Here is a 10,592-nt window from a genome sequence, read left to right on the forward strand (position 1 = left end):
CTGCCTCTGACCCTGAGCAACCCTGCTGGTGCCCCGGACGCCCCGCGTGGCCTGGCGTGCCCCTCCTCTGGGCCCCGAGGAACACGGTCTTCTCGGAGGTGGCTGAGGCCTGACCGGCTGGCTTGCTGAACCTCACAGTTCCCATCAAAACTTGCTATTTTTCAACGGCCCTCGGACGGGCTCCGCGTTTGGGGGTCCTCTTCGTCCCGTGACTGTCCCTGGGTGGGTCGCGTTTTCTCTCTGGCAGCTGGAGGCGCCTCCTGGGACACACGATACAAACCATGGGGTTTGGTAATGCGGATGTGGCTTACGTGCGCCCGTGTGGCACTGAGGTACCTAACGTAAACATGGAGCAAAATTCATGCTAATAATTGTAACGTTTTATTTAGTGAGAACAGCATTAAATGAGCAGACGAGCAGACAGGGACAGAGGACAAAGAGAAACTTTCCATTTTGGGCCCATATTGGCACCGTTTCCTGGCGCGCTGGGCCCCGCGGATTACACGGCCAGTCCATGGACGCTGGCTCCGCGCTGGGGGCGTTGCCGTGCTGATGGCTGGGGCTTCGGGCTGGCATCTGGGTGCTGCTGATGAGGGCACAGGTGTTGGTGCCGTGCAGCGGAGGGGACATCCGCGAGGTTTCCAGGGAGAGGACTCAGCGAGGACCTCTCCTCTCCGGCCGCACGTCTGGGTTCACAGCTGCCCATGGGGCGGTGGCCAGCTCCCGCTGGGCTCCTGCCGTCTCTCCCCGGCTACCGGCACGAAAGAATCAAGTACAGAAATCTTATAAACAGAGGATTTACAGCCGTGCACGCTGGGGACGTGGGAGGGGACGCCCCCCAAGACTGGCTGGCCAGTGCGAGACAGTGGACAGGGAGAGGCGGCCCTAAAGCTTTTCCCGAACAGCAGGGTGGCCCAAGACGTAGACTGGATTGGGCAGCAGTGTGGGTCCCGTGTTGACCAGCCACACGCCAGCCCACCCTGGGAAGGACCCATCCCAGAAGCCTACAGAGGCTGCAGCTTTGGGGGGGTGGAACCTGGGGACCCTCAAAAAGGGATTTTTAAATGCTGCAACCACAGGATTGGATCCCATCTGCCTTTGGGGGAGTCGGGGTCATTACTTGGAAGGAGGGCAGGCAGAGGTGCCCGTGATCTCAGATCCAGCTCCTGGGGGGCCCCGACCTGATGCCTTACTAGTTGAGAGCTGGGCCCCCACCCTCGGAGGTCGGGCCTGGGGTCTCGTGACCACCCTGCTGAGGACCGTTAATCACACGGTTAATGACTCAGCACTCCGGGCTCCCGCCAGCCCCTCTTCATGCCCTGAGCGCAGCTTGGCAATGTAACACACAAAATGTGGCAAATCACTATTATTCACAATGGAAAACCCATTCCTGCAGTGACAGCAGAGGATGTCAGGTTGATCCCAAGGGAAGCATGTAAGGGGGAGTGTTTGCTGGTGAACAGGGCTGTTGTCACGGCCGCCCAGGGCTGGGGCAGGACGCTGGGCCTGCAGGGGTCTGGAGGCTGCGGGCAGGGAAGGGAGCCCCGTGGAAGAGGTTCTAACATGCACGAGCCCCATTTCTCTGGAGGTTTTCTATTTGCTCTCCCTTTCTGGACTTCCCTCTCTTTCTGGACAGAGCTTCCTTCTGTGGAGAGACAGACGCCTCCGGAGCCGGGGAGACCAGGGAGACCAGGGAGACCTCTGCAGGGGACCCGTGTGTTCTGGCAGGCCCTGGGGCTGGCCTCCCCACCCCAGCTGGCTGGAGAAGCCTGTGCCCCCGCCCGCCTCTGGGAGCTGGCAGGACAGACAACCCCCGACCTTGGACCTTGGAAGACCCGGCCCCGGGCGGGCCTTTCTGTCGGTGTGCACGGGCATGCCTGCGTGTACAGGACGTGCCGGAGCATGCGGACCTGCACGCACGCGGGGGCCTGGCCGCTGGCTTCTGCGGCGCTTTGTCTGGGCATGGACAGAACGACTGTGTGCTGTTCTGCGGAGGTGGGGGCAGGTTGAGGGGGGGCTCCCATTCAGTGCCTTTGGCAAAACTCCCAACAGCAGGGAGGAAGTGAGGCTCAGAGGCCTCGCTCTGGAAGAAAAGCCGCTGAAACAGCTGCGGCCCAGCCCCTGCCCCCACCCCCGGGCCCCACTTGGCAATGTCTCCCCGGCGGCTGGGTGGCCTCTAAGCTCTGGGTTCTGGGGATGCAGGTGGCGGCTGAGGGCCCTCCGTGTGCCCAGGAGGGGGAGGCCGGGGGGCTGTCGGCCGGGCCGCGGTGGGGTCTCTGGGGCGGTGCCCACCCGAGAGGCTGAGCTTCGCGGCTGGGACACGGGCTCGGTGTGCGCATCTGGGAAACCGGCCACGGCAGTGTGCGCCCCCTGGGCTGATCGAGGGCTGGCATTCTCCCTGTGGGTCGCCAGGCTCAGGTGCTCTGCAAACCCAGCAGGAGAACGGTTCCCTCCACCCCTGGGGAGGAAAGGGGCTTTCTAGGTGTTTCTGGCTGGCAGCAGGTGGGATTTTCTTGTGACTTCATCCCACCTGGAATCCAGAGTGGCAGAGTTCTCATGGGCCCAGGACGGGTTGGCAGCGAATGCTTCCGTGGCCCCTCATGCGCGTGGGGGTGTCCCGGCTGCCGTTCTGGGGCCAGAGCCTAAATCAAGGTGTAGGCTGGACCCTGCTCCCTCTGGAGACTCCGGGAGAGTCCTTCCTGCCCCTCCTGGCTCTTGGCGACTGCAGTGGCCTTGGTGTTCCCCCACGCATCCCTCCTCCCTCTGCCCCTGGTCACGCGGTGACCCTGCCTGACTCCCCCGGGTCTGCTTCCTCCCCTTGTGAGACACTGCTCATTGGACTCAGGGCCCACCCTCACCCAGGATGACCTCATCTGCACTGATGAGATCTGCAACATGTTTTTCCCAGGTAGTGTCACATTCTGAGATTCGAGGGGACGCATGTGTTTGGGGGACACCATGCACCCAGCACGATACGCGTGTGTAGTTGTTGAATCCCTACAACACAACACGAGCTCCCTGTGGGGTGGGCAGAGACGTGGAAAACGTGCACGGAGGGGCCCCGTGGGGAGCAGACACGCTTCAGTTACCTGTGGTTCCAGACTTAGCGGCATCCAGCCCCAGCAGCATTGACCTGGATCGTGGATTTGGGCAGGGCGTGGGGGGCTGGCTTGCATCTTGGGGTCAAGCTCATCTCTCAGGGCCAGCTGGTTGTCAGCTGCGGCCTCAGCAGGTCGCTGGCCTCCCGCATGGCCTGGGCCTCCTCACGGCGCGGTGGCGGTTTCAGGCTCAAGCGTCTGGGGTGCAGAGAGAAAGCCAGGCGGAGCCTGGTCTTTGTCCCAGGTGTGCTCGGGCACGCAGGCCCAGGAGTGCACGTACTGCGGTGTGTCCTACCTGGGACTCCTGCTGCCCGAAGCCTGGTGTGGGAGGTCTGCCAACCCACTGCCCACGGGGCACAGGCCACCTTCCGCAGTCCTCGGCATGCCGGCATGCCGCCGAGTCGGCCTGGCCCAGCAGGATGTCCCCACACTGCCACCTGGTGGCGGCTGCCCGAGCTCCAGGAAATTCCTGGCACCTGGTCCACCTGTGGCTTCTCCAGGCCGGGGAGTGGATTCGGCAGGGGTTTCTCGTGAGCATGGGCTCTAGCCCAGAAGCTTCCTTCACTGTCTGCTTCATCCTGCGTGGGGCGCTGTCATCCAGGAGCTGTTGGGAAGAATTCAGGAGCCTCTGGAACCCACGGGCTGGAAACGCCAGACCCCTAAACAAAGAAGCCCCCCCTAGGAGAGGCCGGCGTCCCTGCTGCCTCAGCTCCTGAAAACTCCCGGCCTCCCCGCGCAGCCATTCCCTCCCCAGTGGACAGTGGACAGTGGACGGGCTCCTCCCTGTCTGGGGTGCAGGGGTCAGGTCACCAGCTGCTGGCCTACGGGATGGAGAGCAGGGCCGGGCAGGCGCTGGCGGGCCGCGCGGGTTGGACGGCTGGGCTGTGTCTATGAACAGGCGCTGATGGCCCCCTGTGCCCCCAGGGCCTGATGCGGTTCAGCGACCGTACCCACCGAGAGTTTCCCTCCACGCTCAGCCCCCTCCTGTCGTGACCCTGCATGTCCCCCACCCACCCACCCATTCACTTCCTCCCTAGGCGTCGGATGTGACTCACGCACAAGGCCCTCTGGGACCTTCATCCTGGGGAGGGAGGCTCATTGCAAGTTAGTCCCGGGCAGTGGCAAGTGCCCTGGAGTGACCGGGGTCCAGGAGGGAGGTGGCCAGTGAGTGAGAGCAGCCTGCAGAATGGGGAGGGGGGAGGGGCCGGGAGCACACAGGTGCGGAGGACCGGAAGCTTTCCTCCAGGATGGCCTCCGGGACTGGTGTTCCAGGGGAGGGTTGTTTCTGTTCTTTCTGGCCTCTGGAGATCCGAGCAGGGGCTGCGGGGGTTCTTCCCTGAAATCTTGTCTCCCGAGCCAGGCGCTCAACCCCCGGTCTGGGGACTGCTTTGCACAGAAGGTACACCCAGCGGCCACCGTCAGCCGTAGCCCCAGGTCCCCCCCTCGGTGGCGGGCAGAGCAGGCTAGCGTCCAGCATCCAGACGCACCGTGGGCAGGGATCCAAGCTCCGGCACCCAGCCCCCACCGTTGCCCTGGGCAACCGCGGGACCCGGGATGCTGTCCCTAACCTTAAAAACTAATTACGGACCCTGCCATGGCCTTAGTCTGAAACTGATTAAAGGGGAGGGTTAGCAGGTTTAGGGACCCAGGCAGCGCCTCCTCCAAGGCATCCGTGACTCCCCCTTCCTGCGGAGATGAACTCATTCAGTTGCAAGGACTGTGGCCATGAGGTCGGCGCCCGCTTGCAGGTAGGAGGCATTGGGCAGGTTCTGCCCTCGGGGGTTCTGGGTCTCGGCGGTTTCCATGCCCCCTCCTCACTTCCCTGTTCTGCGGGGAGAGACCCCAGACGTGTGGGCCTGTACTGGCCCCGTCTCAGGTCAGCACGGCCCCGTCACACCCCGAGCACAGCAGAGGCCCTCCTGCAGCTGCCCGAGCCCCCTACCCTCCAGCTGCAGTCCCTTCTGCTGTCTCCCCACCTTCCACGTGCCTCTGTCTCAGGCCCTGGGCGCTGGCTGTTCCCTCAGCTGCAATGCTTTTCCCCCCGAGCTGTGTGAGTAGCCCACTCCCTCCCCTCCTTCGGGTCAGCTACCCGACCTTCCGCTCCCGGCACCTTCCTTCCCCTGCGTGCTGGACCCCACGGCGTTCGTCAGCGCCCGTGCAGTCCTCTGTCGCCCCCCACCTCCTGTGCTCAGGGACAATGGGGATTTCTTTGTGCACCCCTATCCCCCCAACCGCTGCACCCGCAGCACCTGGATCCACGTTGGCGGCAGCCCTCAAACAATGTCCGTGGAGAGAATGGGTAAAGGGAGCCCAGGGTGATCCAGTCTGCCCGGCAGAAAGCCATCTCTGGTGCTCAGCGGTCCACGTCTCTGCGCCCCACAGGACGCGGGCCAGGATTCGAAATCCTGAGCATATTGGAGGAAACTTAGCCTGAGGGCCTGCCCCGCGTGTCCTGTTCCTGTGACGCTCTGCTGTGGGACAGGAAGGAAGGAGAGGCCTGGACACGGCCGCTGGAGCCTGCACGCGGCACCGCACACCTGCGTCCGGCTGGCTGGGCAGCCAAGGCCCTCGCAGGCCCTGACCGCTGGGGGGGCTGCTGCCCACCAGCTGCTCGGCTTCCTCCCGTTGCCTCCTTGTGCAGGAGGGAACGCTCTGCAGCAAGGATCGACTCCCAACCTTTCCTCCCTGTTTTCTCCTTAAAAGAAATTGTGAGAAACATTTTTTAACTCTACCAGTTAATGCACAAATCTATTCTTGCAAAAAATTCAGAGACAGCAGATAAAGCAGCCCGCTCTGGCCCCTGCCTCCTGAGCCCTCTCTCCGGGGTCCGCGAGCACTGGGAAACCCCAGGGCCCAGGAGGCGCAGGCCTCATGGCTTTTCCTGCCCCACACCCACGGTGGGTGTGCTGCCAGAGCGTCTGCTGGCCTGGCCCCCGAGTCCAAGTCCCCCCAGGACCCGCAGTGCTTGAGCGAGAAGCAGCCCTTGTCACTGAAGCCTGGGGATGGCTCGTTGGTGCCGCGGAGTGTAGCCCGTCCGGACTGTTGCAGGAACGGGCACTGATCAACGGGGATTGCTGCAGCCTGAAACCTCGGGGCACAGCCCGCCCATGTGGCAGACAGAGAGGAAGCTCTGTGCACACGGTGAGAGACGGGGTGGGGCTGGATGAGCCACGGACACCGGCCACAGGCCCGAGGAGGAGGATGTCAGCAGGTGTCGGCAGCGCTTGGCAAAGACTCTGAGAAGGAGCCAGACTCAGACGGGAGCTGCTGGCGTGGAGCAGGGAGGGGAGAGAACGAGACTCCAAATATCGTGCCCCTCAGTGCCGGGACTGCCGACAGATCTCCGGAGCCCCAGATTCAGCCAGGTCCGATGGCGTGTGGGTGGTCCCCTGGACGCTGCGTGCCACACCGGTATGCGCCCCTGGCCGCCAGCCGGGAGACTGGCTCAGGTACATTCTGGGACGCAGAGCGGGTGGAGGAAACGCTTCGTCTTCTCAGGTGACGGGTCTTCAGACGACAGGTGCCCCTTGTGGGCCCAGGAGGAACCCTCCCGGGCAGGCCTCACCCACAGGCCCGGCTCCGTACGGCTGAGGACACAGCGAGCCGAATTCACTGCTCTGGAAGGCAGACCACAAGAGTCTTCAGAACTCTTCTCAAATAATTTGGCCTCCTTGTCTAGACACGTGCCCCTGCTTCTTGAAGTTCGGCCTGGCTGCGTGACTGGCTTTGAGGCTTTAAAGGTCAGTTCACTGTGTTTCCTGCTCTGGTGGTGGTGGAAAGCTGCGTCAGCTTGGGGTCCCGGTCCCCCCGGTGAACACAAGAGTAAAAGCCTCCACTGACCCACCCTGGACACGGGGGAGCAGGTGCAGCTGGACATGTGCATGCACGGTGGGGGGCTGTCTGTGGCACAGCGGAGCCTACCCCAGCCCCACTGCTAGGCTTCCCCACACACGAGTGGGCTCTGCCTCTCCCCTCCCAGTCCGGAGGCAGTGGGCGCGGGGCTGTTTCTCGGGGATGCTCAAACACCTTACTCCTGGGTCCCTCAGAGACAGTGAGAGGCACAGTGGGGCACCTGCAGGGGTGCGGGGCCAGGCAGCAGGTCGTGAGCCTCCCCTGGGCTCTGTCCTGAGGGAGGGGCAGGTCCTCCTCTGAGCACGTCCTGGGTCCAGGCTGATGAATGCACAGATGTGAATCCTGCCTTCCCCACCCCAAGGCAGGAGAGGTGGGACCCCCCAGCCCACCCGGGACCAACAGCCCCCAGAGCCTGCTTCTGTGGCCCCTGGAAGCCCGAGCGACCCCACACTCGGAGAAGTTGCCAGGAGCCTTGGGTTTGCTTGTACTTTTAGATGCTCTGATTAAATTGTAGCTGCAGTGCAAGGTGCTTATAATGTTATTAATGATGCTGGTGCTGTCTTGTGCATACCTCCCACGGAAGAAGCCTGCTCCCCAGGGTGGCTCGTTGGTCTGTTCACACGCAATCTCCATGCACCTCTAGAGATTACCATTCTAACAGCTTTGGGTAGAGATACCAGGAGGCAGTTACATTTAACAGGGCATAAATCCAACTCCCTCTGCATTCAATTTTCTCAGGCTGCAGAATCCATTTGAGCCTGTCGGGATCTGACTCTGGAGTCCATCAATGCCGGCTCCTTCCCTCCAGCCCCTGTCTGGCTCTCCCCTCTGGAACTCAACCCTGCGGAGGAAGATGCCCCGATACAAAGTAGCAGCCTTTCTCTCGTTACAAGGGAATCTCATTAGGTGTGAAGGGGACACAGAGCCTGAGGCCTGGAGGCTGCTCCTGGCCAAGGCCACCGCCCCCTCTCCCGTGTGGCTGTGGATCACGCGCTTTGATTACCCCTAACGGCGCCACCGGCCCTTTCGCCTGTGCTCCAGCCAGGGAGGGTCTCTCCAGGGCCTTTTCTGGGGGGTCCTTTAGCCCCATGGACTGTCCACATGGCTTTTTGTCCTTGGTCTGTCCTTCCGGGGCACTGGTGAGGACACAGGCCACGTTCTGAGAGGGAGGCACACACTGTCCCTGAGACGTACGTATGTTATTACTCCCATTTTATGCATGGGACACAGGCACAGAGAGGGTAAGTGGCCCACCCACGGTCACGCAGCGAGGGTCAGAGCCAGGCAATGCTCACCCAGAGGCCGTGCAGACTCCTGCGGGCCCCGCGCCATCCCGCCGAGTTCCACATGCAGAGGGTGGGCAGCCATTGTGCTTACCCTTCTGCCAACAGCTCCAGCGTCCCCGTCCAGAACTGCCTGGGCCTCCGGGCCGGTCGTGCATGGAACGGACACACCCCTGCCCAGCCTCGGGGCTGGCAGCAGCGCCCACCCCTCTGGAGCCACGGATGGTGCAGGGTGAGCCCGTGGTTCATGGGGACTCTGGGTGCGGCTGACAGGAGGGACCCCGGGCAGCAAGCAGGTGGGACCGGCGTGTGCGTGGGGGCTGCCGGGGGTCCCCTGTGCAGCACGATTCCCCGCCTCTGCTTCAGCATCCGCATGACTGAGTGCTTTGACACCTCCTTCTCTGTGTATGGGCCCACTGGGGGTGTGTGCATGCCTGTGTACCGCAGTGCATGGGAGTAGGCAGGGTTGGGCGCGTGGGCCATTCCTGTGGGCACTGCGTGCGTGCTCACCAGGACTGCTCGCTCATGGAGCCTGCAGAGCTCTGTGGGATCACCTTTCTCTGCCCCAGAGGAGAGGCTCAGGAAGGGGGACCCCAGCTGCCCGACCCGAGCTCCCGAGATGGTCTAACCCACCCTCCCACTTAGGGTTTAGCCAGAACCGGGACGATGAGGGATTGCTTAGGAGATCTGGTTGCGCACCCCTCCCTGGGCCCATCAGTTTCCTTCCTCTTGTCTGTGTCCAGGAGAGGAGCCCCTGGCCAGGGCCGGTGTCTGGGTGTGCTCAACCCTAAACAGAACCGGCCACTCTGGGCCCCGGGTCGTGTTCCAGCCGCAGCCTGGGCAGGTCTAGAAAACATGGGAGTCCAGGGGAGGGGTGGTGGGGAGTGCTTGAGGTACGTCTGGGGCCCTGGGGCCTGGCACCTTCAGCCTCCCGTGGCCCAGGCTCTTCTGCCGGTGGCCTCTCCCCCGTGCCAGCTCAGAAGGTCTGGTAGCTTCTGTGGGCACCCCCTTGGGAGCCCTGAATTGACATGTAAGGAATTCAGCTGCCCAGACTGTGGCGAGGCCACGTGGGGAGGCCATGTGGGGAGGCCACCCGGAGGGGCCATAGAGAGAGAAGGGCTCTAGTCATCCAATTAAAAATGTGTCTTTAGTAGGGACACTTGGGGAGGAAGAAAAGATGCATGACCATCAGGACTAGATACAAAGAGAAATAGAATCTGATGTTTGATGAAAAGTTATTAGGCTCCTAACTGACAGTCCACAGGAGCATGGTGGGGCTTTCCCATCCTGTGCTCTTGCTCGCGACTGCCAGAAATTGCCCAAGTGTTCATGAAGGGACGTGGAGCCTGCCCACAGCGGGGCGTGGATCTCCCCAGATCTGCTGGGGACGCTCATCACGGCTTCATCGTGGTAGGAGAGGACCAGGCCGGAAGCACGTGCCCCTCGCCCCCGTCCTGGGGAGTCCGCTCGGCCAGGGGCCTCGGGCAGCCCTCTGTCCAGGAACCCAGGGCAAAGCCCCCTGCCCCACCCGAGGGCCGCCACCCCCAGAGCCCCGCAGAAAGTTGGCGGCTCCTGCGCTCGGCCTCAAGACCTGTGGGGCGGCCTCCTCCCTCTTGCTCTGTTTGGGACGCTAATTTGCTGCCCTGCAAACGGAGAACAGAGAATCTGCCAGGGGGTCGGGGGGCAAGCCAGGATGAGCAGCAGGCAGGCTCTCTGTGCTCCGGGGCGCTGTCACGGAAGCCCGGTGACGGCTTCTCCTTTCGCAGAGGCTGCCTGAAGCTGGATGCCACCAGTGAGTGCAGGGCCGAAGTGCTTTGGACCACGAGCCGGACGTCCATGAGTGGATCCCGCCAGTCAGAAACCAGGCGGCCGGTGCCATCTGCCCTCAGCCCTCAGCCCTCACGGACTGTGCAGCTTTGAGAAAGGTACTTAACCTTCTGGGCCCATTTCCTCTTCCGTGTCGCGGAGAGTGACAGCACCCCTGCGTCGGCTTATCCAGCCGCAGTGCTTAGCACCCAGCGCGTAGCCCAATGTCAGCACGCACTCGTGTTACCGTCCTTACCGCGTACAGGATGGTAATAATGTGACCCCGAAACAGGACAGGGGACCTTCCTGGACTTGGGTTGTTAGCGATTTTATAACACGTGTGGTCTTTTTCCTGATGTCTCACGCGTGAGGTCCTGGGAGACTGGGGTCTTGGTGAGGACAGCCCCACCTGAGAGGCGGGGAGTTGCACTGGGGCGGCGTCCTGGGAGGGGCCAGGGCAGCAAGTCGCGTCCCCCCGCAGGAGGCTTGTTCCTGGACAGATGCAGTCGGATGGGCGGGCGGAGGGATGCCCGCGAGTCCCGCTGCCTCATTA

The 10,592-nt window shown here is 62.8% G+C and overlaps 1 long non-coding RNA gene across 1 annotated transcript; it reads right to left on the bottom strand.

Moving 5' to 3' along the window:
• Positions 1 to 394: 394 nt before the first annotated feature.
• Positions 395 to 5,472, bottom strand: LOC141371973 (uncharacterized). Its single transcript, XR_012377333.1, has 3 exons — positions 5,348 to 5,472; positions 3,090 to 3,702; positions 395 to 751 (listed from the first exon to the last, which is right to left on the bottom strand). It is a non-coding gene; the product is annotated as an uncharacterized lncRNA (long non-coding RNA).
• Positions 5,473 to 10,592: the final 5,120 nt, after the last annotated feature.

The sequence above is a fragment of the Callorhinus ursinus genome, unplaced genomic scaffold, assembly GCF_003265705.2.
Source record: "Callorhinus ursinus isolate GAN/ISIS: 27379988/994484 unplaced genomic scaffold, GSC_fseal_2.0 scaffold150, whole genome shotgun sequence".
NCBI classification, from domain to species: domain Eukaryota; kingdom Metazoa; phylum Chordata; class Mammalia; order Carnivora; family Otariidae; genus Callorhinus; species Callorhinus ursinus.